The sequence below is a fragment of the Amphiura filiformis genome, chromosome 11, assembly GCF_039555335.1.
Source record: "Amphiura filiformis chromosome 11, Afil_fr2py, whole genome shotgun sequence".
In the NCBI taxonomy this organism is placed as follows: domain Eukaryota; kingdom Metazoa; phylum Echinodermata; class Ophiuroidea; order Amphilepidida; family Amphiuridae; genus Amphiura; species Amphiura filiformis.
In genome coordinates, this window is record NC_092638.1 from 4,496,000 (window position 1) to 4,516,664 (window position 20,665).

The 20,665-nt window shown below is 37.0% G+C and overlaps 1 protein-coding gene across 3 annotated transcripts in view; it reads right to left on the reverse strand.

Moving 5' to 3' along the window:
• The window catches only part of LOC140164243 (HEAT repeat-containing protein 6-like), a 386,072-nt gene that overhangs the window by 54,985 nt on the left and 310,422 nt on the right, over nucleotides 1-20,665 (reverse strand). The gene's annotated exons all lie outside the window — the stretch shown is intronic.

Consider the following 20,665-nt stretch of genomic DNA (forward strand, 5'->3'; position numbering starts at 1 on the left):
TGACACGTAATAAATATAATATAATAAATTAAAGAATATGTTGCATGGGTTTGGAAATATAGTAATTTGATCTTTTACATTGCTATGTAAACATATCATATGTTTTCAAATATATTTCATTATTACAATTAGGCATGTAGGTAGCCCGGAGAGGGGAGAAGGTATACAGGAATGTGTTTAGGATACCTTTTCAGCGATTTTGGTATATCGATGGGTGGGTTTTCAGTGGAGACCAATGCATCACAGGTCGCTGGAGCCAAAATGGTCACCCAATTTTTTTCTTAACCATTAGTTTCTTATAATACAGGAAATTGTAAAGTCATGGGGAAAATATTCAAAAGTTGCCCCATTGGGCTATCAAATTGGCAATTGGGATTTGTAGAATAATATGTGTGCTACCATGGGGGTGGGCTACCATTTGTTTGTTCATACCATCTGAAGAAAACATCTAATATTTTACTTGGGGTAAAGTTTAATTCATTTTGATGGGATAAAGTGTGCGAGGGGATGAGCAAGACTTTTAGGAGGAAAGTTTGTGCTGTTTACATAATTGGGTCACCCACCTTTAATCTAAGTACTTCATCATTTACATGTTTTCTACACTGCTAAAATGTGTCATGCCAACATAGTGCAATGATCATAAGCAAGTTTTTCATTCAACACTGTGGCCAAACACACTAGAGTCTACGGCAGGTTCATTTTGCAGTTTCATACTCCCCAAGTGTTAGGGATAATTTTCTCCAGAGTTACAGCTCGATTGGTCCTATGCTTTTGTCAAAGTACAAAGCCTTGTTCTTGTAATAAAATACAATCAACCAAACAGGCATACCAACAACCACTGACCATAAACCTATTGGGACATGACACAGTCTTTCTCTCCTGTTTCAACAACAATATAATTGTATTGAAACAAACAAATAAAGAAAACAAACTCTAAGCAAACAGATAATCAAGAAATCATCCTTTTCATATTTACTTTCCCTGATTAACTCCCATTAATAATTTGCTGCAATTTTCTGTATTTATGTGACACAACAAAGCAGGTTAATAACACAGCAAATTTGCAATAGACAAATTATGATAAGGATAATGAACTGAGTGCAATGCATTCGTCAAGATAATCGCACGCGCCGTGGAGTTATTGCATTTAGCTCGAGAGCCGATAGGCTCAAGAGCTAAATGCAATAACTCCATGGCAAGTGCTGAATTATCTTGACGAATGCATTTGCACAGTACATTATCCGTCATACACTTTGAGTGTAGGCCTATTAAAACAATAGGCAATATTAATTGCTGCATTCATTATATTAGTTTTAATATTAGGGAAAATATCTTACATTTTAAAAACACCCGTCAGGACATTGACCAGCTACGTAGCATTTAACTGGTAAAGAAAATCAATTCCTGTATAAGTTAGCTATCAATGCATGGTATCGATTGCGCCATACGTCATACTTTAGTAACTTATTCACGCATGGTTTGTAACCAATTGACTTTATGTTGTGATCATTTAGAGCACTGAACCAGTTCATCTGGAAACGATCGATTTAGATGTCCGACTAGCACAACGGTGAATATCAACTGGACTTTATAGCTCTATAATTTGAACTTTAAAATCTACTTATATTAAAACACACGACATTGGGATTTAACAATTTGTTCAGTATTATCATAGGCCTTCAAACACATGTGTTTGAAGGCCTATGGTATTATAAAGCATGATCATGATATTATGCGCTAGTGTGTGTTTCGGGCCCGGCTATGTTATTTTAGATATAGGCCTACATGTATTTCATTTGTAAAATGCTGAATATTTTGCAATGGTGTCATCTTGTATAATTATGATCCACCTGTTTTTGGCCCTTTTTAATTAATAGAAGCTCGATTATTCTCATTTGATGTTTGATTTATTTGAGGTCATTAATCATAATTTATGACAATGATATTTGCATAATAGGGTGCAACTCTACTAGTCTTATTACAAGACTGCCCTACCCCAACCCTAAACCTAAACTCCGTAAACGAGGACTGGACTCAAGTCTAGCGAGTTGCACCCTATTCGATAATTGTACCCTATTATAGAACACCGTTTGTAACTATACCATTTTAACACCACAGAATGTATATTCGTACTTTTTTGATGGTATATATATCGAACAGACAATTATATAGTTATGTGACCTAACATCACCTAACTCTACTATATGGTTATGCGAAAGTAGTATTTCTAGTATTTGAGCGTGCACGTATTATCTAGAATCTATTGTTTAGCGTGCAGGTTTTAGATAATGCATTGTTTAGCGTGCAGGTTTATATAATTTGGGCTGTGAAGGGTAGTTCGCGAAAATAATGCACGGGAGAAGAATACATAACGATTTAACTTCACTAACTGACTGATAGCATGTATTTCCCTCCTCGCTCACTTAAATCATACAAAAGTCCATTGTCTCGAGACAGCAGGAAAGCACAACAACGCAAAGATTAGACTCCACATTGCCCCCACGATCATGAGGACCATTTAATACACATAAGCTTATTTATAATAATTTCACAATCTCATAGAAATTAAGACTATATTGAGATAATAACAGATTTCATATCAATTAAACAAATTATATACATTGAGATGATTAATTGCAGCAAGCATTTGGAATTATTTATCATCTTCATATAAATCAATAAATACACGAATTATTGGAAAAATGTGTACAAGCCAACCATACAGGCTGGACAAACAAAAGTTGACTTCTGAATCACATTTAACCAAATTTCATCTTAAGCAAATCTTAAGCATATTTTAAACAGATAAATCTTTGGATCAAACAGAGGATTGGATTGGAAAACAGCATTTTAAACCGCAATTAAATAATTAGAAATCTCCAAAAGAATAAACAATGCCAACACTAGCAAACGAACATTTTGTATTCAGCAAGATACGGCATCAATGTTTAAACCATTTACTGATATATAATCCACTGGTATTGACAACCAAGTAAATAAAGATACTCCAAATAAGCAACAAAGCATTTATAATCCTGGTATAAAAACGCAGTAGAAAGGGAGGAAAGCATGAAGGCAACCAATAGCCCACTATAAACGCGTAGTAGAAAGTGGAGACAATCTACTGACGAGATTCTTCAGGTTTTGAAGAAACTCCACCACCCTCAATAAAAAACGCAGTAGAAAGTGGAGACAATCTACTGACGAGATTCTTCAGGTTTTGAAGAAACTCCACCACCTCTCTAAAAAACGCAGTAGAAAGTGGAGACAATCTACTTACGAGATTCTTCAGGTTTTGAAGAAACTCCATACAAAGCTTTCAATAGCCCAATAAACACATTCAATACCATAAAACGCAGTAGAAAGTGGAGACAATCTACTGACGAGATTCTTCAGGTTTTGAAGAAACTCCATACAAAGCAACCAAAAGCCCAATAAAACCAACCAATACCATAAAACGCAGTAGAAAGTGGAGACAATCTACTGACGAGATTCTTCAGGTTTTGAAGAAGCTCCATACAAAGCAATCAATAGCCCAATAAAACCATCCAATACCATAAAACGAACGCAGTAGAAAGTGGAGACAATCTACTGACGAGATTCTTCAGGTTTTGAAGAAACTCCATACAAAGCTTTCAATAGCCCAATAAAACCATTCAATACCGTAAAACGCAGTAGAAAGTGGAGACAATCTACTGACGAGGTTCTTCAGGTTTTGAAGAAACTCCATTCAAAGCAATCAATAGCCCAATAAAACCAACCAATACCATAAAACGCAGTAGAAAGTGGAGACAATCTACTGACGAGATTCTTCAGGTTTTGAAGAAACTCCACCACCCTCTATAAAAACGCAGTAGAAAGTGGAGACAATCTACTGACGAGATTCTTCAGGTTTTGAAGAAACTCCACCACCCTCTATAAAACGCAGTAGAAAGTGGAGACAATCTACTGACGAGATTCTTCAGGTTTTGAAGAAAATCCATACAAAGCATTCAATAGCCCAATAAAACCAATCAATACCATAAAAGCGCAGTAGAAAGTGGAGACAATCTACTGACGAGATTCTTCAGCATTCGAAGAAACACCCCCACCCTCTATATAAAACGCAGTAGAAAGTGGAGACAATCTACTGACGAGATTCTTCAGGTTTTGAAGAAACTCCACCACCCTCTATAAAAACGCAGTAGAAAGTGGAGACAATCTACTGACGAGATTCTTCAGGTTTTGAAGAAACTCCATACAAAGCATTCATTCCCCCTCCATAAAACGCAGTAGAAAGTGGAGACAATCTACTAATGATATTCTTCAAGATTTCAAGAAATTCCATACAAAGCCTCTATTTTTAAGCATAAAGCAGCATAATTGGACATACCATTTTATTGGAGTATCTTTAACCATAATTAGTTACTGAATCACCCTTCCAGCTTTTGGGAGGGTGGGTGGGATTTTTTGGTCCATCAAGATCGAAGGAACAATTGCAAGTGCATCACTAGGAGAACTATGGACATAACAAAGGAATTAAAAAATAAGACGGAGACCTGAATGGCTGCACACCACTAAAGTGACAGCTGACTGGACAGAAAAACTGAGCTTGTTGCTATAACAACATAACAACAACCCCTAAATTAAAACTGACTTGACCAGGAGACCAAAACACTTTAAGTGTACTTGAGAATGCTCAAGTGGGAATAAGAGGATAAGCCTCTACACCTAGATGCACATGACAGCCTAATGTCCCCTGCTGCTGAGACAATCTAGTTTTTAAAAGATTTGCAACTTTAAAAAACGGAATTACTTTAAGTGAGTGCAACCGCTTGACAACCAATAAAAACCAATATTATGTTTTGATGAATCCAAGTGTGTGAAAATATTGGATCCAAAACATAATAATGATAAAATTGGATGCTTTAGGCTGCGATCACATAGAAGTATACGGTATTCGCTATACGATTTCACATATGAGTATACTATGTGAACTCAGCCTGATCGAATGAGCGTTAATCGTATAGCGAATACCGTATACTTCTATGTGATCACAGCCTTACGCCTAATATTTATTGTCTCGCTATGAGTTTTAAGCTATTGCACTCCACTATGTCTTGTTTAATATTTTAAAACTCATAGCTCGACCAATAAATATGGGCTCAATTGATCCAATTTTATATTACACCATCGCAAGGACAGAAATAAATAGGCCTATATTGGATAACTGGCTGGCCTCTGCCATCTCATGCACTTTGACAAATGAAGACAGTTGTTTGACCACAGAGAAAACTAAACCAACAATAATGAAAAGCTGCAATTTGACAAGCATATATCATGTCCAGATGTCAGCAATCGGGATATCTCTGGCAATATCAGCCCATGCATTTTATTAAGCATGTCAAAGCCACAAAACTCTGGTCTCTGAGAAATACTTCCCAAGAGGAGTACAGATTTACACTATTTGGAATGATGAGCCTCAAGCCCATTGGACTAACTAATTGACTGACTGTTTTATATTCTAGTTCATATGGGCACATATGAGTTGCGGTAGATGCACTCACCTCTTACCAATGACCTAGGTTGGATTACAACAATACCGGAAATAATCATGGCTGCCGGTTCATACCCTTCTATATTCAAGTAAAAGGAAACTACCTACTTCACAAAAGAGGTCATTTGATTTTCGCTAATTGACTTCTATTTTGCGTATCCGTTCTCACTCACCAAAATCATAAAAAAAGTCCATTACTTTAAGTGAATGCAACCTCTTGACAACCAATAAAAACCAAAAGACAGGAATCAAATATCCAACCTCCACTGGCAATGATAAATGAAGACAGGTTTGACCACAGAATTAAAAGAAGACGATGAAGAAGAAAAGATGTAATTGATCTGCAAATAGCACGTCCAGACATCGGCAATCAAGACATCTATGGCAATATCATAAAGTCTGCACAAAAAGTAACTCAGCTCTTATAAATACGCCTATAGATTCAGAACTAATAATTGTTTTCACAATATTTCAACATAAAAAGAAGGATGATCTCTTTACGCGCATTTTCATACCCTATTTGTCCAATTTTGTTCAATATTGACAATACAGCAGTGTTTTGAAAGAAAAATACCCCAATTTAAAAGTTGCAGTTATTTGTATTGATTTGAAGTAAGCGCGAAGATAATGGTGGACTTTACGTGTTACAGTGCTGGCATTATAACCATTGATCGCTGTAAACTGCAACTTTTAAACTCGGGTATTTTTCTGTAAAAGCACTACTGTGTTGTTAATATTGAACGACATTTGACGAATGGGGTCTCAAAATGTGTGAATATAAATCATCCTTCTCTCTATGTTGAAATATTGTGAAAACAATTATTAGTTCTGAATCTATAGGCATATTTATAACAGCTGAGTTACTTTTTGTGCAGACTTTAGATAGCAGCCATCTACATGTATATCATTGTCCACTGCCTATTCCCTGGGGTCATATCTTCCTGTTTCATACATCATGTCAAAGCCACATAACACAAAACTCTACACTTACGATATTAACACTCTCTGGTCTCCAAGAAATACTTTCCCAAGAGGAATACAGATTTACACTACTGGTCTTTAACATGATAAGCCTCAAGCCCGCTGGACTGACTGACCGACTGACTGACCGTTTTTATATCATGTATATCCATGTTGATATGGGCACATATCGGCTTAAGATATTATCCACTTGTTGTACTGGTGATAATCCTTGTCTATAACACAGATGTAGATTATCAAGTAAACTTAACCATTTGTTGAGTAAAAATAATTGTATTTGTTTTTCAGTTATGTTCCTCCCATTAAGAGTATACACCTGGGAACCAAGGGAGAGCAGTGCCAGTGCATTGACTGGTCACCCCAGGTTAAATAAGAAATAAATAAACAAACAATAAAAGCAGCAATTCAATGTTCTTCTTCATAAACAATGTTCTTGCAGTCACATAGCAAAATGTCCTTGAAAACATTGCAATCATCTAGCATGAATGTTTACTGAACATTAATAGGTAAATTTTCACAGGAAAATTTTCTGGACACATGACTAATGCGTATCAATGTGAGTGTAACCTCGAGCCTGATCTCTGACCCCCGGCGGTGACCTCGCTATTCAAGTCTTAGTAATTTTGAATTGGAATAGTATTTTTGACCGCAATTTTTATAGAAATTTGCGCATTGCAAATTAATTGAATATTATGTTATCTTAATTTCTTCACAATATCATCAAAACGTAATTTCAAAAATATCTATCTACGGAAAAAAATATTTATCTCACGGAAACTCTTACCATAATATTATTAACTTGCGATAAGTAACTTATTTTGCATCAAAGGAGGAATTCTTCCTATTCAAATACATTGGAAGAACACCTGCTGTGCTCGGGGTCACATTTCATAATGCTAATATGTCTGCGCCCATGGGTGTCACGTGTCCAGAAAATTTTCCCGTGAAAATTTACCTATTAATTCTGACTGGTGTTAGGGCTGTGGGTTATTTACAAATGGGTTGGAATACCATACAGGAGTTCAAAGGAAACGAGAAATGGACCACTGACAAAGTGAGACAAAACCACCCAGACATACTTAAATTCAAGGTTGTACTGAATCTGATATGAACTTTTTCTAGTGTTTCCCATGTTATCTTTACCTACTATAAGAGATCCACAATCTAGAGCCAATAGCTTCAGTATCCATGTGTTGCAACCCAGAATGGACCAGGGTGTGTGATTTAAATACCCTGAAAGTAGTAGAAAATCCTGAAAAACAGCATAAAATTAGGCTAAAGTACCCCCAAAATGGGTTGAAAATAATAATAATAATAAAATAGCGTATACATTTTGGCTACAAAAAATCCTGAAATCAGAAAAAATGCTGATACAAAAATTGGGCTAAATGAATGAGGGGAACAGCTACCTTAATTATACATGGTATAAGAGAACATGGTGTTTCTATGGGATCATCTTCAAAATCTCAATCACTATAAGATTTTCTAACTCTTAAGACACTAGGTGTCTCATTCATGTAAGAGAATACCAAACAAATCCCAACTCTAATCCTAACCCTAATCCTAACCCTTACCCTAACCCAAAATCCTAACCTTAACCCTAACTCTAATCCTATTAGTATTTGGTGCTCTCTTACACTAAGGATAAACCAGACACTAGCACAATGTGGGAAAAACCCTGTCAAAGTCAACTCCTGTTTTCCAGAAACAGTAGATGGATGTCAGTTGTGACATTTGTGGGACAAGCAATCTGTTTTGCCTCTGTGTTTTCCTGGTAGTTGTCAGCTCTGCTAATAATGTGTGAAAAGAGCTTAGCAAATAATATGACAGAACATCATATGTGATGCCATCAAGTAAAATCAGTCGGAACTCGGAAATATCGATTTTGAGATATAGCCAAACAAAGGAAATATTTCCTTTTGTTTCCTTTTGTTTTGGGAACTCTTTGATTGCTCATATATTTGGAACTGGTTGTTCAATTTCAATCGTGTTTTCTCCAAAATCCAGATTTTTTAATGCTTTTTAATATCCTATAAGAAACTGAAAATTTAATATTTCCGAGTTCCGACTGATTTTGCTTGATCGCATCACCTATAATATATAAAGCACATATCAAGTGTTGCTTTATAACTTTGCCTGTGCTTTATTTAGCTTCATACTTCAGATTCAAGAGTATTGTTGAAGTTGAACAAAACAGCTAGTACAATAAGTGGTTGAAAATATTAATGAGTGATGCACTTCATTTATAATTAGACCCAATCATTACCAACAGGCAGCACAAAAACTAAAATCAGTTAATAAGTGGAAGATAAGTGTCAGAAAATCACACAGACATTACAAGATGACATCAATAAATTGTTTTGCTCACACTATCTTTAGTAGATAGCATACAAGTTGATATCACTAAATTGTTTTGCTTATGCTATCTTCAGTAGATAGCATACAAGTTGATATGACTAAATTGTTTTGCTTACGCTATCTTCAGTAGATAGCATACAAGTTTATATGACTAAATTGTTTTGCTTACGCTATCTTCAGTAGATAGCATACAAGTTGATATCACTAAATTGTTTTGCTTACGCTATCTTCAGTAGATAGCATACAAGTTGATATGACTAAATTGTTTTGCTTACGCTATCTTCAGTAGATAGCATACAAGTTGATATGACTAAATTGTTTTGCTTACGCTTATCTTCAGTAGATAGCATACAAGTTGATATCACTAAATTGTTTTGCTTACGCTATCTTCAGTAGATAGCATACAAGTTGATATGACTAAATTGTTTTGCTTACGCTATCTTCAGTAGATAGCATACAAGTTGATATGACTAAATTGTTTTGCTTACGCTATCTTCAGTAGATAGCATACAAGTTGATATCACTAAATTGTTTTGCTTACGCTATCTTCAGTAGATAGCATACAAGTTGATATGACTAAATTGTTTTGCTTACGCTATCTTCAGTAGATAGCATACAAGTTGATATCACTAAATTGTTTTGCTTACGCTATCTTCAGTAGATAGCATACAAGTTGATATTACTAACTTGTTTAGATTATGCTATCTTCAGTAGATAGCATACAAGTTGATATTACTAACTTGTTTAGATTACGCTATCTTCAGTAGATAGCATACAAGTTGATATTACTAACTTGTTTAGATTATGCTATCTTCAGTAGATAGCATACAAGTTGATATTACTAACTTGTTTAGATTATGCTATCTTCAGTAGATAGCATACAAGTTGATATTACTAACTTGTTTAGATTACGCTATCTTCAGTAGATAGCATACAAGTTGATATTACTAACTTGTTTAGATTATGCTATCTTCAGTAGATAGCATACAAGTTGATATTACTAACTTGTTTAGATTATGCTATCTTCAGTAGATAGCAAAAACCTCACATCACCAACATGTTTTGTTCACAATATCTTCAGCAGATAGCCCACAAGATTGGTCAGTAGACTTTTATTACTGGTTATTATATGGTGAAAAGTTCAAACCTGTGTATGCAACACATATATCTTATCAGGAAAAGGGCCAGCAACTCAAAATGTCAAAAATTCTAGCCAATTTACACTTTGTTCACAACAGCCGCAAGTCACCACAAATATTATTAAGAGATAGGGTCCGCAGGGCATAGACATATAGAGTCTATGCCATATCAGTGAAGTATATTTCCTGAAATCGTCAAGTATTTTTGATGCAATCAATTCATGTAGGGCCTTCAATAGTTATTACCTATCATCAGCCAATCTTCCCTGTGATATTGAAGTGCATCAATCATGATTAACCCATTGAGCACTACCTGCCAATCTAACATTGCTTCTGATTGATCAATTACATGATATTTTCACTTTAATCACCAATCAGAATGGAGCTTTGCAAATATTCACCCCATTTTTTTTGCATGGTGAAATTATTCTAACAATGTTGCTGATTGGTCAAATTGATAATGAAAACTTGTTTTTGGCCAATCAGGAGGTAGTTCTCATGGGGTTAAGATATTCATGTTATACTCTACAAACGAGCATCTTTGAGGCTACAGTTTCAGTAAAGTAATGTTATATTTCTGGAGAGTGACATTGATATGATCTATTTTTAGATTGCCACTGTTGTTCCATGCCTTGCCTTGATGCCACCACCACATCAAACAATTTGAGACCACATCTATGCCCCTCCTTGTCTTTTTCCCCATTTTGTCCTGTTCTGTGATAAAGTCTCTTGGCTTGAATGTAAACGAGTACTGACTGTTCTCTGATGTTGTCAGACTATTGTTTTCTTCTGACAGCCTCTTTCCTTTTCCCTTCCAAAATTTGTAGCATTAGAGGGCTTCCACTACCTCACAGAATGCGGCCCTGATATCCGATCGTCAGAGATACCACCTTTCCCAATACCTGCAAAATGCTTTTTCTTTAGATCTCTTTTCCTTGACGGTGTGAACAAAAATGTTACTGCTTGTGATATCGAAACCCCTGGAGCAATATAACCTGGAAACAAATTGTTTTACTGCTACCTGGTGGGCGTCAATAAAAGAGAGGAAATGCAAGATGAAATAATCGGTCCATCCCCTTTAATATCATATAGCACAATCAGTGATCCATTTTAAATACAATATAAATAACATGTGTCTTTGTTTTGAATCCCAAGTGCCATGAACATAGGCTTAATTGGATTAATCCTGTCATGAAACCAGGTCTATGACTGTGTTGAGATATTTAAATATAGAGAGTGCCCGTGTTTTGGATTAGCAGCCATCCTAATTTAAGGGAAGATTCTGTTTCAGATTTTCAAAAAAATGGATACACTATCATATGTATGTATTTGTATTTCATAGTACAGGTCAGACAATGGTGGCCTCGTTCAATTTAGCAGTGATCCAGATTGACCAACTATGTAATTTAACCATTGGTCACATGAAAATATGCAGTACCAGTTCTGCTCGAGTCATTTCTCAGGTTGTCCAAGTTTGTGATCGTCCTGCCAAAATATGGATCGCTGGCCATGTTCTTGGCTTTCCTAAAAATAATACAAGTGATCAGTAAACTACACTTTATGCTGAAAATCCAAATTTTCAAGAACATTTTCGTTCATTTTCAGACAATTATAGAGAATGTTGGACAGCAAAATATTCACAAAATTTTTTAAAAAATGGTGTTTCACCCACAAGCTTTTCAAAATGAGATGTTTATGTTTTTAAAGTTTGGAAAATTGTATGCCTGCATGTAAATACATAAAGTGAAAAAGGAAACTCACTGGATTCAATACTGGATTCAACTATGCCATTGGGATGAGGCCATTGTGGTCCATAGTGTGTGGTTCAGTATTGGTGGATAACACCGCTGAACATTGATCCTTGAAGTCATGTCTTAACACTTGCCCATACCAGTTTACTGACACAAATTGTGACATTTTGCATTAGTGTTAGTCCCCAGTGATGATGTGGATGGTGTTTTAGAATCCTTAGGATACTTACTTCTATCACATTTCCATTACTTAATAATTTGACAGTTTTGAAGTATCTTGTTTTTGTCCACTTCTGTAAGGCTGCCTTACAAATACTTGATAGATACCTGAGTAAACTTTGTTTGGATTATAATTGGCAAAAAAAAAGAATCAAGACTAATCACATCATGGATAGAATGCAGAGGATGATTTAAGGAAGCCCCATCATGCACTGTAAAAGTGTTATCACTAGAGTTTCAACTGCCACTTTACTTTTCAAATCCCATTGAATTCTGTTCAAAAGATGTTGTTTAAGAATTGTGCGTGTCATTATTACTTGGTCGATTTTAGAACAAAAGTGATGTATGCACAAAGGATAATTCACACCTTCTGTAGATAACATAAAATGTGAAATCGACCAACATTTTGAATGTGTTTTTAATGTAAATATATCAGTTCAAATTCAAATTTAACCATATACGTCTATGCAGTGGGCAAGCAGTGGTGTCATGTTCACTCACACAGCTGTGCTAACCGCAAGTTGATCCCAGTGGAGTGTTGGGTAATGCTTAAATCATCCTCTGGATAGAATGCAATGGTGTGCTTCCAGTTGGGATGCAGGACCAATGTTAATTGCGCTTTGTGTAATGCATGACTGGTGTGAACTAAAGTGAATTTTTGTGTGCATTATTTCATTCATATTGACCCACACAGCAAAGAGAAACAGAATAACTTATTATAAGCTGAACAAATTACAAACCAAATACACTATTCGCCATAGAAGTAGTGATAAAACAGGATTAATTACCATATCAATGGGTTTACACTAGACAAAGATCTCATAAGTTATTAGGATTTTTAGGAGGGGGATGTGTCCCCTCTGCTTCCACTGCCTATGTATAGTTGGGCAGGATGCAAGCTAGAAATGATTAACCAATACAATCGAAAGTTGGCAAAACTTATTTTTAAGCAAATACAAACAGGCATTTTCTCTGTTGTTGTTGACAGGATTACAGCAAGAGTACATAACATGGTCTTTATATAAACTTAAAAGGACTTCAAACCAAAGCGAACATCCCTTGGAGACATAATGGCTTTTAATCCTCGCTCTCCAGGATATATTCACTACGTATGATGATGGGAGAACCGGAAAGGAACATTTGAAAAAACCACTTAACAGGTTTGGTTTTAAGTTTCCAATGTCTCATGTTATTTGCTTTTCAAAATGCATGTTCCAATGATGTGTGTAGCGGTGTGCGTATGATGTATGATAGAAGGAAGCTGTGGTATACTGGTGATGTGGCACTGACGATGTTCTTTTGAAATGCCTTATCCCTCAGTTTTTGTTTCTTTGCGTGGTGGTCATAAGTAAAAGCCTAAAGTCTCTTGAGAATGCAGCATGTCATCTTATAGTAAAGTCAGTGGCAGCAATAGGACATTTTTTTGGGGGGGTGCAAAAATTGCTGCAAAAAGTTACAATTTTCATAATTTCGGGTTTTTACTGGGGGAAACTGGGGTGGGGGAAGTTCCAACTGTGGTGCTGCCACTGAATAAATATAGGAATGAGCATTATATGATAAATGCCATAATGACGGAGAGAGAGAAGAGCTGAGAGAGAGGGTGAAGGAGACAACACCCACAAAACCATAAAGTGGGTCCATTTGCTGGCTTTTCATTTGTGGGGACTAAGTCGGGATGTTGTGAAGAACTCACTTTAAAACCTGCATTTATAAATGGTCTGAAACATACACTGTGAAACTAGGAGCAAAGTATAGAAACCAGAATAGTGGTGACATCCCACTATGCAAAAACAATCCACGATAATTTTGTTTTCAAGCAAAAATGAAGCGTGGATGTAAAAAAGGGCAAAAATTGGGCAACTCTATCATTTAAAAATATTTCTTCCCTGTATATTCTATGGGGTACAGGGTCTCTCACTTTCAAAGTAATGGGGACAGAAAGCAAGAGAGAGAGAGAGAGAGAGAGAGAGAGAGAAAAGAGAGGGGGGAAAGAGGGAAGATAGAGGGATGAGAGAAAAGAGAAATGGGGGAAAGAGGGAAGATAGAGGGATGAGAGAAAAGAGAAATGGGGGAAAGAGGGAAGATAGAGGGATGAGAGAAAAGAGAAATGGGGGAAAGAGGGAAGACAGAGGGATGAGAGAAAAGAGAAATGGGGGAAAGAGGGAAGACAGAGGGAGGGAAGACAGAGGGATGAGAGAAAAGAGAAATGGGGGAAAGAGGGAAGGAAGATAGAGGGATGAGAGAAAAGAGAAATGGGGGAAAGAGGGAAGATAGAGGGATGAGAGAAAAGAGAAATGGGGGAAAGAGGGAAGACAGAGGGATGAGAGAAAAGAGAAATGGGGGAAAGAGGGAAGACAGAGGGATGAGAGAAAAGAGAAATGGGGGAAAGAGGGAAGATAGAGGGATGAGAGAAAAGAGAAATGGGGAAGATAGAGGGATGAGAGAAAAGAGAAATGGGGGAAAGAGGGAAGACAGAGGGATGAGAGAAAAGAGAAATGGGGGAAAGAGGGAAGATAGAGGGATGAGAGAAAAGAGAAATGGGGGAAAGAGGGAAGATAGAGGGATGAGAGAAAAGAGAAACGGGGGAAAGAGGGAAGACAGAGGGATGAGAGAAAAGAGAAATGGGGAAAGAGGGACGACAGAGGATGAGAGAAAAGAGAAATGGGGAAAAAGGGAAGATATAGGGGATGAGAGAAAAAAGAACTGGGGGGAAGAGGGAAGACAGAGGGATGAGAGAAAAGAGAAATGGGGGAAAGAGGGAAAGAGGGACGACAGAGGGATGAGAGAAAAGAGAAATGGGGAAAGAGGGAAGATAGAGGGATGAGAGAAAAGAGAAATGGGGGAAAGAGGGACGACAGAGGGATGAGAGAAAAGAGAAATGGGGGAAAGAGGGAAGATAGAGGGATGAGAGAAAAAAGAAATGGGGAAAGAGGGAAGACAGAGGATGAGAGAAAAGAGAAATGGGGAAAGAGGGAAGACAGAGGGATGAGAGAAAAGAGAAATGGGGGAAAGAGGGAAGACAGAGGGATGATAGAAAAAAGAAATGGAGGGGGAATTGGGAGAGGGAGACACAGGAAGCACAATATGTTTGTAGCATCCAATTGTCACAATTTGAAAATGACTATCATTTTTGTGGAATGTGATTTTTGTCAAATTCATTAGGTTTCACTGCCTGAAGAGAATTGATCATGTCTCACCTCCTTATTCAACCAAACGACGGTAATAACTCTTGTAGTGAGGGATCAACATTTAACCACAAATTGCCTCAGGCAAAACACACTTTTTGGGAATTAAATACCACACAAGGTCATTTTAATGTAACTCATTGACCAATTTGTGTTATAAACTGCCTCTAGCCATAATGACAGCTTGGTGATCTAGTTAATTCTATTATTGACAGATACTAACCTCAGGAGGGAATTCAATTTTTTGATCAATTCTTTTCAGGTAGCGAATGTAATGTGATATATTTGTGAGCATAAAATTTTGCGAATCCATGTCACTTGCAGAATTTTCATGCACATGAACATTTCATGATTAACAATGCAATTGGCTTTGACTCAGAATCAGAGAAGAGATGGTCATAACTTTTTGTTCAATTGATCTTTTCGGTAAGTCCTGTAAGCCTTTGCGAGTACATCTCAGATGTCGTCATTTTACATCACGCCGATCTGCAGTGATGCGCACATTGTTTATCAAACGTTACTGCACATTGCAAGTCAGGGTGATATCTCATGTGTACTCGCAAAGGCTTATTTATTTATATTTATTTATAACATTCGGCCGAAGCCAGGCTAATCCCAATAGTGCTCAGAGGCTACTAAATTTAAGGGACGCCATCCAGATATGACGGGACAGGGATATGGGAAGAGGTCCGATTTTAGATGCAGGAGGAAAACCGAGCACCGGAGAAAAACCTCAAGAGGGACGAGCATGGATCGGCAACCAAACTCACATGTGGCTCCGCGGGGAATTGAACCCGGGCCACAGTGGTGAGAAGCGAGTGAGAAGACCACTACACTAACCCGCCCTCCCCGCTTATGGGATTTATCGCTAAGGTCAATAAATACTTTCTATTTGTCAAAAGCAGATTCAACAAGTACATCAAAAGGGATATTCCAGTTGAAATCCACACCCCCTGTGGAATACATGACCTTTATTAATAACCTTCCACACAGGGATGGTAAATTTTAAATAAGGTTACCTGAATGGGCTCCATTTAAAATCTACACCCCCTCTGAGGGGAGATTAAGGTCATTTCTTCCATAGAGGGTGTATGGATTTCAACTGGAATAGCCCAGCCCAATCTCTGCCCACACTTGTTTTTCTATGTATGCGGAACATCAGTCAATATTGCAAATAAACAACTTTGACTTTTTCTAAAGTACAGTACAGATTACCTGATTTCCATTTACAAAAAGGGTTAAAAGCACTTAACAGTACATTACAGTTGGGCTACGGAAACGATGCTTGCTAAACACTTAACTCATGACCAAGGACGTCATGTGCTGCGGTTTGACTCCAAATGCCATGATTTTAATTCATGTGTAAATAAAAAAGTTTGTATTGCCATTAGATCTCCAAAGTTGGGGTAGGTCAGTCAGAATTGTGAGAACTTTGTGACTACTCAAATTACCTCAAATTGCAAAAATTCTAAAAAGGATTAGCATTTAGCTATACAGAGGCCCCTCAATAATTTTGGTCAGGGGCCAAAGTACCTTAGGCCCCCCACCCCAATAATCTGAGGTAAAATTAGAAAATTTAGGATAAAATTAATAATTTTAAGGTTGGGAATAATTCAAAATGTAACATAGAATTCATGTAAAAAAAATGCATTTCAAAAGCTTCCGCGCCACACCCCTCCCGCACACACCCCTTCAGCCTTTTGCATTCGGAGCAGGCCCCCACCAATATGTGAGTATGTTTCATTTGGCAAAACAAGACAATGTTTATTTCTTTTATTCCAAAAAGTTAGTGCTGTATTTTTCTGGTATCAGGAGTTCACTGTCACACAGGACTTGTGAGGATGTCAATGTTACAAGTGTAAAACCCATGTGGTTACATACATCCCACATGTAAGATGGCAGTACTCTTGTATGTATAATGTATAACGTCTCATATATGACTGTTGCATATGTTGCATGCCTATCTTGACTAGTATCTCTAATATGAGAGTGGGCACAAAGTAGAGGCTCCCAGTTTCATAGTAAGGACTTTTTCAAAAGTGAGCAAAGGGTACGAGTGGGAGAAAGGCAAATATCAAGAAAGTTTGATGAAATTGCTCAAAAATAAGCTCCACAGTACAAAATAAAAATCTTAAATATCAGGGCAGCCAGCATCCAAGGGGAAGAGAGGGGCAAGACATAGGGGGCAGCTTTTGCCCCATGGCGATGTCACTGGCGTCTCCTCACATCAAACTTGTATTCAAATTACCAACTCTGGAGAAGAATAATCAGGATTTACACATGTTCAGGAAAGGTTATTTAGGATATGGGTTTCGGATAGAATTAGGGTTGGGGCCTGATTTGGTTGAGAAGTTATTCCCAAGCATATAGCTAAGCTAGACAGAGCCACAGAATGAGCTTGAGAGCATTATAATGTGCCAAACTTTTGTTTATTTAAAAAAATACATTACTGACCTGCATCAAAAAAATTATTATAAAAAATTAGTGTTATCAAAGTACAGCCCATTCACGATTTCATAAGATCTAGACTCAAGTCATGAATAAATAATCACAGATAACATATTCAACTAAACTGAAGCAACAACCAAAGTGTCATATCGTTGGCAGAGTGCAACACTATCGTAAGTGCAGTAGAATGCAATAGCTGCCATTTGCAACATTTCAGTAAATGTTTACTTTTATCCAATAACATTAGAAAAAACGCCCAACTACATGTAAAGGTGATATCTTGAGGTTAGCTTAGTGGCCATCAGGAAAGTATACAGAACATCAACACTTTACAACGGGCATGATGAGGGGATTGTGCTGCAAACAATAGGTGTTTTACAAAAGGCAGCTATTACATTCTACTGCACCGTCACAGGACTTGTGAGATGGACGCCAGTGTTACATAAACACAAGTGTAAAAGCCCATGTGGTTACATACATCCTACCTGCATATTGTATTACTCCTATGCATAAATTATGAGATCTTGTCTATAACTGTTGCATACATTTTGTGCTATTTATGACTGGTATATGAGTTACGCAGTTTAAAATTTTCAATCTGAAATATGGTCAGAAAGAACTATCTCCTTACACTTAATTTATTTACAACAATTTCAGAGTCAAGAAAACCAATATCTCAAGAGCATTGAAGGAAGAGATAGGTAGATCAAGAGTGAAACACTGTACATGTATTAAGGAGCTCCCTCACAGTACACTAAAAATAGGGATGGCGATCCCAGATAGGTCATCCGAAGACACAGTGTCATCACCCGATATCTTCATGGCAGAAATTGCCATAATGGTAGATAGAATCCCCTAGATCTTCAACAGCCAAGCATGGCCATTTTGTTCCGACCTGTATAATAGTTTTGAGACTATGGGCCGAGGGACCTCCGACTAAGGATATTGACAGTTGACCTCTGTAGAGGTCAGTGAGCCTGGTACGTCATCTGCCTTAAACTGCCTCCACCAGTGGTCTACACTGCTCCAGTACTGTGTTTTATGTTCCATAAACCAAGTGTTTACGAATCAGGGCAGCTGTAATTTGTTTTGCACATATCAAATCTGAATTTTTGTCAGTTTTTGATTTCAAAATGCACGGTTGAAGATCAATACGCTCACATAAGATTATCATTTTCTTTCAACACATATATTCAAGTGCAAGCCTTACAATTGGTTTCTTTTGAAACCAAAAATGACGGGAGATATTCATAATTTTCTACCCCGGTATCTAAAGATCTCATCATCTGAAAATCAATACATGTATATCGGCTTGCATATAGCAGATACATGTGTACTGATTTAGTTTCCCTGCCTGTACAATATAATTATTTACCAGGCGTAGTCGCTGTGGAAGATATGAGACATTTCCCCCCCATTTTCAGCCTATATTACAAGTTGACCTCAAATTACTTTTACCTTAATGTGACCTGGAACACAACTATTACATGGTAGTGCAGCTATGGCCTAAGTTTCATTTAAAATTGGATGATTTGAACCCAATACTACAAATTGATTGCTCAAGGTATGAGTTTAAAATATTGGGTGAGACATAGTCGAGTCCAATACTTTAAAACTCACAGCAAAACCAAAATATTTGTAGTATTGGTTAAAAAAAAAAATCCAATTTTATCAGTATTAGCCTATGTTTTCAGAATCTTACATAAATTTTTGAATTTTCCTTTTTTTTATTTAATTTTTTAATTTTTTTTATGAGCCTGTGAAAGAACATGCCTTTTATATTCCACCACAAGGTAAGAGGAAACCAGGACGACTGTGCACAGCGTATACTTGCAGTATGTCCAGCACCTCCTGGGAGATAATGAAGGGATGCTGCAGCCAAACAAAATTTTACTAGCCCAAGATTGCGACAGTTGGAAAACGCTTGTAGTCATCTGTTCCACAGCCACCTGATGATGATGATGAAATCTTACACAAGATCCATCTCTTAAGTTCGATTCTGACTCCACATCGCAGCCCAATGCGATGATGCGATGCTTCGCAGCATCATGCAATGAAATTAAAATGTACATTTCAATTTCATCACGCGATGATGCAATGTTTTAATGTGGGGTCTACATCTCCTTTTATGGTCATTCTGCCGACCTTGATTTTCCAGCAGCCAATCACAACTGTGCACGGCTGCTATATCGCAGCGCAATGTGATAAAGTTGAACAAAATCCAACTTTATTGATCGCGGACCGAAATTTCCACCACGCAATGAGAATTTTCACCACCAAGCTCGTAAAAACCTGCTTTTAGCTATCACTTGCCATTTTCACAAATTGACCATAAAGTACCTTAAGTGGCATAATTTGGTATGTTAGGGTTATGGTACACTTTAAAAATGTTCACTAATAAATGTAAATGAGTTTCGTATTACACAATTTTCAACGGTATATTAAGTTAAATGCTCATCACACTTTCAAAACAGCTTTCAGATGTCGTCAAATAAAATAACATCTATATTTTGCCTTGAGCTGGAATTTCTAATAAAAAGTTAAGTTTGGTAAAAATGTTCATCAATACTATCTCAAGAACTACTATTCCAATATGAAAGCAACAGGTTTATTAGTTCTAATTCTTGCCTTAATGCCATTTCCTAACTTACAATTGAAATTTAGATTGCTTTTTTGCTCACGTTTTGTGGAAATTGATCTTTTCGTCTCGTCAGAAGATGACATTTCTGCGCAGTTGCATGAAGCCCCCAGGCTGTCATAACATATTACCTAGATACTAAAGGACAGGTTTGTATGTGTAAACATACAATAGCTGCCTCAATAGCTGCCCAGGATAGCTGCCTCATAATGAAATACAGAGAGATTGGAAACATGGGTCAATCCTTCATGAAATTATTTTGTGTAAACTAATCCTAACCCTACTTTTGTGTTACATTGGACAATTCCATTTAAAATCCACACTACCCCTGTGGAAGATTTAGCTAAAGTCTTCCACAGGGGGAGTGTAAGTTTCGAATTGAATAGACAGTTGAGAAACTTCTATTTGAA